Here is a 12,209-nt window from a genome sequence, read left to right on the forward strand (position 1 = left end):
CCAGGTGGAGGAGTTCAAGTATCTTGGGGTTTTGTTCAGGAGTGAGGGAAGGATGGAGAGTGAGACTGACAGGCGGATTTGTGCAATCAATCCATTGTGGTAAAGAAGGAGCTGAGCCGAAAGGCAAAGCTCTCGATTTACCGGTCAATCTATGTTCCTACTCACCCATGGTCATGAGCTTTGGGTCATGACTGAAAGGACAGGATCTCAGATACAAGCGGCTGAAATGAGTTTCCTTCGTAGGGTGGCAGGGCGCACTCTTATAGATAGGGTAAGGAGCTGTTATGGATGGCTCTTGGACGCCTACCTAGGGAGGTGTTCCGGGCATGTCCCACCAGGAGGAGGCCTCGGGGAAGACCCAGAACACTCTGGAGGGACTATATCTCTCAGCTGGCCTGAAAACACCTTGGGATCTAGCTGGAAGAAGTGTCTGAGGAGAGGGAAGTCTGGGGTTCTCTCCTTAGACTGCTGACCCCACGACCCAGCCCCGGAAAAGAGGATGAAGATGACTTAATTAATGGACTAGACCTACAAGTTAGAAGACTCCTCATCATGACAGGGGATTGCCATCTGCAGAGTGACAGAGTCCAATGCATTGCCCAGGGAGCATCAAAAACAAAGGTGTGTTGCAGATTTCACACTTATGCACTGTTTTATGCCATTTTATATTAAAATAGTGTAATTAGTGCACCTTAAATATCCAGATAATGCACTTCAGCAAGTTACAAATCAATGCATTTTCTTAGAAAATAAGTGAGGTTTATTTATAAACTAATTTCGAGAGGATCACATGCTTATGATTTATTAGCCAATCATTATCTTCCAATCATATGAGCCCTAAGCTACTATAAATAACCACAGTTTTCAGTCCACTTTGTCTTCGTTTGGAAGAAACCGCCCTTCCTCCCCAACTCTCCTCCTTTACCATTGATCGGGCGGCACGGCGGCCCAGTGGTTAGCACTGTGAGCCCCACAGCAAGAACACTGCTGGCCCTGGTTCAGCCAGGCCGGTAGGCGTTTCTGTGAGGAGTTTGTATATTCTCCCCGTGTCCGCGTTGTCTTTTGGTCACGAGTCTTATTTAAGTTAGGGACCGTAACAATATATACATTTTTTTTTCTTTTTTTTTTTTTTACATCAGTAACCAGTATTTAAGTTAACTCAAAGGGCCTGTGCATACATGGAAAGACAGCTATTTAGCTTACTTTCTTTACTGGCTTATTACTTTACATTTTATAGGTTCCTTTAACCATCAATCAGCAATTATTTTAATTGTCACATTCGTGCATGCTTGTTTTAAACCAAACTATTAGGAGTCTGTCTTCTGTTGTCGCTATTATATACTAGTAGTTACCCTTTTAAATCGCACATTGTTACGCGATTTATGAGTAGTGCTTGCCTAATTGTTTTTAGTGTTATATACGATATAGTGTCGTTCACTAGTGGCACAATTAAGACAAATGTGAAATACTGTTTTTACAGGTGCGATTTTAGGATTTTAATTTTAGGGTGGATCAGGATCAGATCCTTTTGGGGTAAACAAAGAAAGATATGTCATATATATATTTAAGTAAGAATTGTAAGAAATAGGCACATCTTAACAAATAAAGTTGTGAGTAAAATAAAAAAACCTGTTTGGTATACATAAAAGGGACGCAAATACATGTAAATTAGGGAAGTTTAATCAGAAAAACAAGTGAATATACTGAGGGTATACTCAATTATTGATCCTCAGAAGTGGTAATACCCAAACAGCTCATGAAAAAAGTAAGCATACTGAGTATACGTGTGTATAGCAAGGACTACACCACTGATTGTAGTGTAATATATCCTGAAGTTGAAGGAAAACAAATGAATGAACTTGAAAGCATGAGCATGTGGGAATAACTCTGTAATTAAGACAGAAGCTCAGTGTAATCAGCTATAATTTATAAACTATTAATAAGTATAACTTTAATAAAATGTTTTCTTTATGAAGCAGATTGCTGAGAATGTACATTTTAGGATAGTTTGTGGTTTGCTCTGAGATTCAGGAGTTTCTTCAATACTGCATTTAGCAGCTCCTTTTACTGCTAACATGCTTTGTAAAAGACTCTTCGAGCAACACATGAGGAGTCATACGTTTAGATTTGATGCTCATTATTTTGAAGATATTTCCCCAAATTGGCTATTTAGCAACTCTTTTAGCCTTGAGATGTTTGTGAATGTGAGATATGACTTCTATCTGCTTGATCAGACAAATGACGAGCAGAAAAATAGGCAATCCTGCTGTTGACTTGCAGAAATGGAGCGTCTGTTCTGCAGGCTAATGGGCGATTGTCATTTCCCAGCTTTCACTGCAGGGCTGTGTAATTATCATATTTCCTCTGTAATGAGGTGACATTCTCTCCGTGATTTGGGAGGGGTGTTTGATGAAAGTCTTCACACTGTCTTTTGATTCTCGCTTTAATTGACTTGTCAGTTTCTGAACCGTCGCTCGTGGACACAATCAGAATAAAGAAATCAAACATCAAAGCAGAAGTGAAGGCTGTTGCGTGAACAGCATTAATGCATCCCACATAAAAAAATACTGTTTATAGTAGTGTTGTTAGTATAATACACTTTGCTATAGTATAGTTCCATAGTCAAGTATATTATACTAACTGTATAGTGTAGTACAGTATCTAAACATGTGTTATAAATATAAATACTGTAGTATACTTTACTTTTTACTACAGTAAGCTGTGATTTATTGTATAATGTCCCTAAAGTTGTAGAAAACTACAGTATTGGGATATTTGCTTATTACTGCAGCTGTTGTGTTACCATAGCGACTTTAGAATCATCACAACAGATCAATAATAATAATAATAATAATTAATTTTATTTGTAAATGGCGCCTTTCTAGATACCCAAGGTCGCCTTTCAATAAGCATCAGCAGACATGCTAAACAAATTAAACATTACTAAAAACAATCATTGACCAAACAAGTTAAAACACAATAGTGAATATAAAAGAACATAATAAAAACATGATAAAAAATTGTTAAGTATTTAACTACTACTGTAGTTGTTCTGTTACCATGGCGACTATAGAATCGCCACAACAGATCAATTACTGTAGTTGTTCTGTTACCATGGCGACTATAGAATCGCCACAACAGACCAATTACTGTAGTTGTTCTGTTACCATGGCGACTATAGAATCGCCACAACAGACCAATTACTGTAGTTTTTCTGTTACCATGGCGACTATAGAATCGCCACAACAGACCAATTACTATAGTTGTTCTGTTACCATGGCGACTATAGAATCGCCACAACAGATCAATTACTGTAGTTTTTCTGTTACCATGGCGACTATAGAATCACCACAACAGACCAATTACTATAATTGTTCTGTTACCATGGCGACTATAGAATCGCCACAACAGATCAATTACTGTAGTTGTTGTGTTACCATAGCGACTGGAGAATCACCACAACAGATCAATTACTGTAGTTGTTCTGTTACCATGGCGACTATAGAATCACCACAACAGATCAATTATAATAATAATAATAATAATAATTAATTTTATTTGTAAATGGCGCCTTTCTAGACACCCAAGGTCGCCTTACAATAAGCATCAGCAGACATGCTAAACAAATTAAACATTACTAAAAACAATCATTGACCAAACAAGTTAAAACACAATAGTGAATATAAAAGAACATAATAAAAACATGATAAAAAATTGTTAAGTATTTAACTACTACTGTAGTTGTTCTGTTACCATGGCAACTATAGAATTGCCACAACAGATCAATTACTGTAGTTGTTGTGTTACCATAGCGACTGGAGAATCACCACAACAGATTAAATCCTATACACTTTTTAAAAATCTGTTAAATTACAGAAATTTCTTTACATTAAAATTTTTGGTAAATTTCTGTAATTTAATGTCCGTTATTTTACGGTATATTTCTGTAATTTAACAGTTATGTTTTTTTTTCCCCGGCAACCCAGCTGCCAGAAAAAAAGTGAAATCAAACATTTTTTAACATTGTAGATGTTTTGTTACCGTAGCAACTATAGAATCACCACAACAGATCAATTACTATAGTTGTAACCGTAGCAACTGTAGAATCACCAAGCACAATATAAAAATAAATGACTGTGGCATTTTTCATGTCTGCGCTTTTTGAATATTAAGAATGGTGTCAGATTTCTGGGATTTTCTCAGCCTCTACAGGGAACTTGTTTCACACCCACACTGATCTGAAATGAATGATATGTGACAATGAGCTTTATTTCCTGAAATGAGCTATTTAAATTCAGCTAGAGCCCTTAGAAGTGCACACTAGACCCTCATGAGTGGCACAAGCCCGTCTGTTCAGCTGGAGTTGAGAATCAACAAGATTCATCAGAGCTGTGATGTTAATACGGCAAACGCTTGATGTGTTACTCTCAGTCTCACTCAAGGAGTTATTAATCAAAAATGAGTTATAGTTATTCATGAGAGAACAGCAGGAACACATCCAGAATATATTGATTTATTTATTTATGCATGAGTAAATGAATACTTCTTTTGTAATTGTTTACATTTCATTAAATTAGATTTAAATTTATTGCTAAAATATAAATAGTTCCTGTTCTTTCAGTTGTTTAGGTTTTCTTTCTTTTTTTTTTCCGGCAAAGTCTTTTTATTAACCAGGGGTCGCCAAAGCGGAATGAACCGCCAACTTATTTAGCAAATGTTTTACGTAGAAAAAGTCCTTCCAGCTGCAACCCAGTAGTGGGAAACATCCATAGACACTCATTCACACATGCACACTACGTACAATTTCGAACATGCAAGGAGAACTTGCAAACTCCACACAGAAACACCAACTGACTCTGCCCGGACTCAAACCAGCAACCTTCTTGCTGTGATGTAATCATGCTGCCCACTGCACCATCGTGTCGCCCTGTTTGGGATTATTACTGTTAATAATTTAAATAATTCGTTTGTTATTGGTGTTAGTTTCTACTGTAAGCATGTAAAACACAACCTATGTGTGTGTGTGTGTGTGGTGTGCTGTTGTGTGTATAATGCAGTGTGTGTTCAGTGAGTGTATAGTGCGTGTGTATGTGCAGTAAGTGTAGTGCTCTCCAGTGTGTGTGCGTGTCTGGAGCGCAGCCAGTGTTTGTGGTCAGCAGGTGAAGTTCAATAATCACGTCATTCATCCTTATACAAGGACACCTGATGGCTGATAACACACACACACACACACACACACACACACACACACACATACACACATACACAGGTGGTCTGTTAGAGAGACTCAACCTCTGACCTCTACACCCGAGGTCATGTCATGTTTGACCTTTGCAGATGGTTTTGTGTCAGCTTGCATCCTCAAACACACACGTGCACACACACACACCCACACACACACAGATAATCAGCAGTTTATAGATGTGTGTGTTTGTGTGTTCGTGATATTTGATGATTAATCCGTCATTCATTAATGTACAGGGATATTCATTATAGTTCACTAAAACCACGAAACCATCAATAGATTTTGTCAAATACAGTAAATGCAGAGCGGAGACAAAGAATTAAACAAATGAATGAATGAATAACACAAATCTACACTCACATAACACTGGAGATATTTCCATCCATTCATTCATTAGTCTCTTTATTCATCTGGGGTCGCCACAGTGGAATGAACCACCAACTATTCCAGCATATGTTTTACACAGCGGATACCCTTAGTTGCAGTACTGGGAAACACCCATACACTTTGAATGAATACATATTTATTTCTTTTGTAATTGTTTACATTTCATTAAATTAGATGTAAACTTGTTTCTAAAAGTTAAATAGTTCATATTCTTTCGGTTGTTTAGGTGGTCATTCATTCATTTTCCATCAGTTTATTCCCTTTATTAATCAGGGGTCGCCACAGCGGAATGAACCACCAACTTATCCAGCATATGTTTTACACAGCGGATGCCCTTCCAGCTGGGAAACACCCATACACATTCATACACACACACACACACACACACGCGCGCATACACTAAGGCCAATGTAGTTGATCAGTTCCCCTATAGCGCATGTGTTTGGACTGTGGGGGAAACCAGAGCACCCGGAGGAAACCCACGCCAATATAGGGAGAACATGCAAACTCCACACTGACTCAAACCAGTGACCTTCTTGCTGTGAGGCCACAGTGCTACACACTAAAAATGTTGAGTTATTTATTTAACCCAGTGGTTGAGTTATACATGTTTGGTGCTTTGTTGGGTTATTTATAACCTTTTTTAAGTTATTTATTAATAATTCAACCAGTTGGGTTTAATATTTGGTGCTTTGTTGGGTTATTAATAACCTTCATTTGGTTATTTATATTGTAACTCAACCATTTGGGTTAAAATTTAGAACTTCAACAGTTGATGTAACTGACACAGAACAGCGGTATTATTATGCGTAATTTTATTTTGCGTTATAAAATGTAAGCTCTAGCGCAATAATATTGTTTTTGTTTAATCAAATGACCTCTCTGTGTCAGGTTTTTTATATCTGTTTCACCAGCGCTTCTAACTATTGATGATACAACTGCACACTTTATAGCCGATCAATATTAAATGGATAAAGCACTTTCTCTACCTCATGTGTTCATCTGTACAGTTTTTTTTTTTTTTTTTAAAGAAATTATATATTGGGGATATCCAGGCGTCATTCTCAACTTTATGACACAGCAGAGACATTTATTTATTTACACAGCCATAATTATAAAATTAATTGCAGTAGTAGTTAATAACAGAATGGAAAAAAACAACATTTAATCAAAATAACCCAATGCACTGGAATAAAATAGCTCATAGTTGGGAAGGTGCTATAATAATTTATAGTTGGGTTATATGTTGGGGTCTTGTTAACCCAACTATTTTAGCAGAGTTACCACTGCGCCACAGCCAATGGGCGACATCAATGAGTTAATTATTCATTTATTTATTCATGTACTTGTCGGCTTAGTCCCTTTATTAATCCGGGGTCGCCACAGCGGAATGAACCACCAACTTATCCAGCAAGTTTTTACACAGCGGATGCCCTTCCAGCCACAACCCATCTCTGAGAAACATCCACACACACACATTCATACACTACGGACAATTTAGCCTACCCAATTCACCTGTACCGCATGTCTTAGGACTGTGGGGGAAACCGGAGCACCTGGAGGAAACTCACGCAAATGCAGAGAGAACATGCAAACTCAACACAGAAACACCAACTGAACCGAAGCTCGACCTAGCAACCTTCTTACTGTGAGTCGACAGCACTACCTACTGCGCCACTGCCTCGCCCCTGAGTTTATTATAATAATCACAAATAATAAAATAATTACATTTAATTTAATTTAATTTAATCTTTTTCTCTAACTTACACACACACACACACACACACACACACACACACACGTGTTTAATTCTGAGCTAATTCTGCTTTGTTTGGTGACAGGATTAAACAGCATGCCAATAATTCTGCCAACAAAATGTGTGTATGGTCTGCTTTGTTTACCACAGGATTTGTGGATGACCAACACGGCTCAGAGGAGCTTTTGAAGAGCTAATAATAAGCGGACAAACCTATTTTAATATAAACAGATGTGTGCTGAGCTAAACTACTGTAAATAAAGGCATTCTGAAAGCTGTGCTCATTTAAAAGAGTGCAGCGTGCTCATGTTAAAACCCCCAACACATACAATAGTAATCTAAATATATGCAATGCTATGGTGAGCGGCATGGTGGCGCAGTGGTTAGCACTGTAGCCTCACAGCAGGAAGGTCGCTGGTTCAAGTCCCAGCTGGGTCAGTTGGTGTTTCTGTGTGGAGTTGGGGGGTACTGTGGTTTCACACACACACACACACACACACACACACACACACACTGTTATTTTAAAAGGCCTTGTAAGTGTCAGAGAGTTCACCATTCAAAACTGCATTAGTTTCTAGTCTGTGATGCTTTTATTCTACAGAAGTCTTGAGCAGGAGAATAAACAGCATAACTTTAGTTGTTTATCTCCACTGCCACTTTAGCAGAATAAAATTGTTCTTTAAGCAGAAACTCTTCTCCACAGTGGAGCTGAAATACAGTAAAATAACCACATTCAGCTTCTGAGACTCCGAGCGCCGTCTGCAGAATAAAATCAGATTGCCTTATACAGAGTTCAAACCACATGAATAAAAGAGAAGCAACAAAAGCTGAAGCAAACGTGCCGCTTATTATAAAGAAAGACGCACAAATACAACCACTGCCTAAATAACACACAGACAGACAATGAAGAGGAGACTTACATACAGTAGAGCTTAGTGCTGTCAATTGACATCATTTACATATATTTATTTATTTACGTAACATATGTTGACTGTGGGCAAAGCAGTAGGTAGTGCTGTCGCCTCACAGCAAGTAGGTTGCCTGGTTCGAGCCTCGGCTCAGTTGGCGTGTCTGTGTGGAGTTTGCATGTTCTCCCCGTGTTGGCGTGGGTGGTCACTCTAGGGATCAGACTATAGGAGCGATCATCCTAACCATCGTGGCCTTTGCAGTCCAAGAAACAATCTCAACAGCCAAGTTAGCTCGAATTATAGCAGATTTGCATCCAACAATAACCAACATTGGGGATAGTCTGGGCGTGGCAGACTTGAGACTGACTTGGTTGAGTTACAGGCATTTTGTTGATGAGTCAATGCCCCGCATTATGCAGCAGTGGCTCGGGTTGATCCCGGCCTATGCTATCAGGCTCAGAGTTGTCCTCACACAGGAGGCTGGTTCTGTCCTTACGTCACTTGACGTTATCGCCTGTGCCTTTTACGAGCACCCCCATTTCCCAAGAGAATGTACCCAGATGAGCAGGACAATGTCCAGTGAGCCATGAAAAGGGTGGGCAATAATCCGTATTTCGGTTACTGGCGTGACCAAAGGACGGTCACGCCGCCCTCAAACCTAAAGTGAAAACGGGGTGGGGGCGGGGGTTCTCTATTCTGCCGCACAAGATGTGGGTATAACTGCGGGCACGGGTGGTGAGGGTAGTGTCGCGGACGCCGCTCTCTCTATTCTACTGCCCTAGACGCGGAAATAACTGAGGGTGCGGGTGGTGAGGGTAGTTTAGGGGATGCCACCCTCTCTATTCTAGACGCCACCCTCTCTCCTAGACGCGGATATAACTGTGGGCGCGCGGCAAGGGTAGTTTCGGGGATGCCGCTCTCTCTATTCTGCCACCCTAGACGTGGATGAGGATGCGGGTGGCGAGGGTAGTTTCGGGGACGCCGCCCTCTCTATTCTGCCGCCCTAGGCGGCTGCCTAGGTCGCCTCCATGGACGCGCCGGCCCTGATCACCATGCTGCGATGCTTTGCCTGGTAGCTGAATACCCTGCAAATATCAGAGTCCTAGCACGGATGGATGGACATCCAGATCGTCCTGGCGATGGACCTCGAGGTGCGGACCTGCATCCACCAGGAGGGCCCGAGCCTGAGGAGGAGGAGGACTGGGATGAGGAGGAAAAAGAAGAAGGAGAGGAAGAAGGAGGGTCGGATGACGGAAATGGAGGTGCAAGAGAGGATGGGGATGAAAATGGAGGCCTAGGCGGACCCAATTGTCAAGGTGGACTCGATTTCTCATGACAACGGCAGCAACATCGATGACCCACCAGGACCTCCGGGCGATTAAGCTGAGGCACAGGCTCCTCTGCACCGTTCACCACCTCCTGCGTATCAAGAAGTACCCCCATCAACAGCATTGTCACCCCCAACACCAGCCTCAACATACACCACCTCCTCGACAACTCCTTTACGAGTACCTCCCCCAATCCCCATGAACAGATTCCAATCTCCGCGCTCATGATGTTAGCTGCGTTCCAAATCGCATACTTATGCACTATTCTACGCCATTTTGTAGTATAAATAGTGTAAGTAGTCATTGCACTCATTCAGCCGTAAAATGAAGTGTGTAATGATGGACACTTCACGCACTCAACGACCGCAGGTTTGCTTACGTAGCGGAAGGGGCGGAGCTATCGGGCGCACATGTTGGATAACTTTATTTATTTTGGATGGTGAAAGCAGAATTCTCCTATGAGAGTGATTATAGCGCCTCCCGATGGTGAATGCGGCAATACTCACTGCAGGTTTTATTTGATAATTCGGTCGTTTGTTTCACTGATTTGGCAACCGTCAAACGTCATCAGGGAAACGGTTTGAATTTCCGCTTAGTAAAAAAACATTAGTGTACCATTTGGGACGCCACTACATACATATACTATCCTGTTGAGTGTGTAAGTGCATAAGTACATAGTGCATGAGTGCATAGTGTATAGTGTGCCATTTGGGACGTAGCTGTTGTTTCCATTGAGATGCGGATGTAGGCCGCACAGCAGTCAGTTGCTGGTAAGTAAAGTGCAGAGATGTTCACAGCTCGTAAAAAAGTATTAATTTATGTGAACACTATGCAAGTTCAGAGTGATATAGTCAAAGAAAATACAAACCTAATATCTTATATTCCTTAAAAAAAAATGAGTGAGTGAGTGCATGCATTTGTGTGTGTGTGTGTGTGTTTCAGATCTTGATCTTCTGTTTGTATGAAATAATGAAAGCAGTAATGCCTGCTGCTCTGCGCAGGGGGAGTGTGGTTGTGATGGATGTGGAGCAGAAATGCGGCTGTTATAAGGGTGAAGGTTTCTCTCAGGGTTTAATCAGGTTAAGGTCAGTGTTAGAGTCGCTCTGCTGAACTCGTCCTCACTCACTGCTAATTATGCAAGCCTTAAACACCTCGAAGAGAAATCACTTATAATTATTAATAAATATGCTTACTCTTGTTTCACTTAAAGGACCTCTATTATGCAGAAATCACTTGTATAAGTTGTTTAACTCCAGTTGTGTGTCAGCAGTGTGTGAATACCTCCAGCCTCTAATGGCCAACATGATTTAATTGCATTTGTTTATGATCAGACTTGATGAATGAAACACCTGATTGACGTTCTCACTTTGTACGTGTCATCAGAGGGTTAAAGCCCCGCCCACTAGAGCCCATCTCATTAGCATAAACAGCAGCCCTGAGTGAGAAGCAGCCGTCTGTCCATTAGCCATTAGAGTGTTTGAGCTGCTGAAGATAATGTCAGTATAGACTAAGAGGATTATAGATGTGGAGTTTTAGATCAGGGGTCCCAAAATTTTCAGCCTGCAACCCCCCAAAATAGCAATGCTAATGACTCTTGACCCTCAATATCCTCTAAGGTGGATTTATATATATATATATATATTATAGGTGGGCATGCATAACATTTTTTTGGTTCAGCAAAATAATTTTGTTGTAAGATTATTTTGCTGACCCCATTGGCAGATTGTTTTGCTTGATTTAAGAAAAAACTCACTTCATTTTGTCAGTTTTTTTCTTAAAACAAGACAATATGTTTTACGTCTATAAAATGCTTCTTGATTTAAGAACTTTTAGATATTTGGACTAGAAACAAGACAAAAAATCTAAGTAAGAAAAGCATTTTTTTGCAGTGTATACTTTAATAATGAATTATGAAGTCTATAATTAGTTCCTTAATTAGTCCTAATAGAACCCTGAAATGAAAGGATTAAAGCACGTTGATAGAATAAGCTTCCGTTTCAAAGCGGCATTCTTTCTCCTGCTTTTTTTCTTTCATTAGTTTTTTAAATTATATTTGAACAGGACAAAGTGATCATCTGTCTATTGTATTGCCTATTTATTTAGGTAGCCCTGCATGCTCTAAGTCATGGCCCTATTTTTTTATGTATGTGAGTGTCGTAAAGGTGTTTGCTGCATGTGACATATATGTATATATATATAATATCAGCATCCGTACAGCCTCTTTACCCTTCGTGTATTACTCCACCCACATACAGCCAGCAACAGGCAAACTCTACAGTTTGACGAATATTACTGCGGTTAGACAACAAAATATACTTGTGAGGCTTTTCTAGTAGATATTGTAGTTGTTTAGATTGCATATGCAATTTATTTGTAAAAACAGTGCCTATTTTAAAATATTTACAATTTCTGAGAGCTCGTCGGCGGCCTGATGATTGACGTTGTCTATCGACAAGATGGCGCCAGAACCACATAATAAGCCCTTGCACATTGTGTTCTCTTGAGCGCGAATGAAAAGCAGAAAAACGGAAGCCTTGTGGTTTTTAAGGTGGACCGGATAGAGTCAATAAGAAGCAGGATTCAGC

Source organism: Danio rerio, chromosome 12 (genome assembly GCF_052040795.2).
Source record: "Danio rerio strain M-AB ecotype USA chromosome 12, GRCz13ab, whole genome shotgun sequence".
In the NCBI taxonomy this organism is placed as follows: domain Eukaryota; kingdom Metazoa; phylum Chordata; class Actinopteri; order Cypriniformes; family Danionidae; genus Danio; species Danio rerio.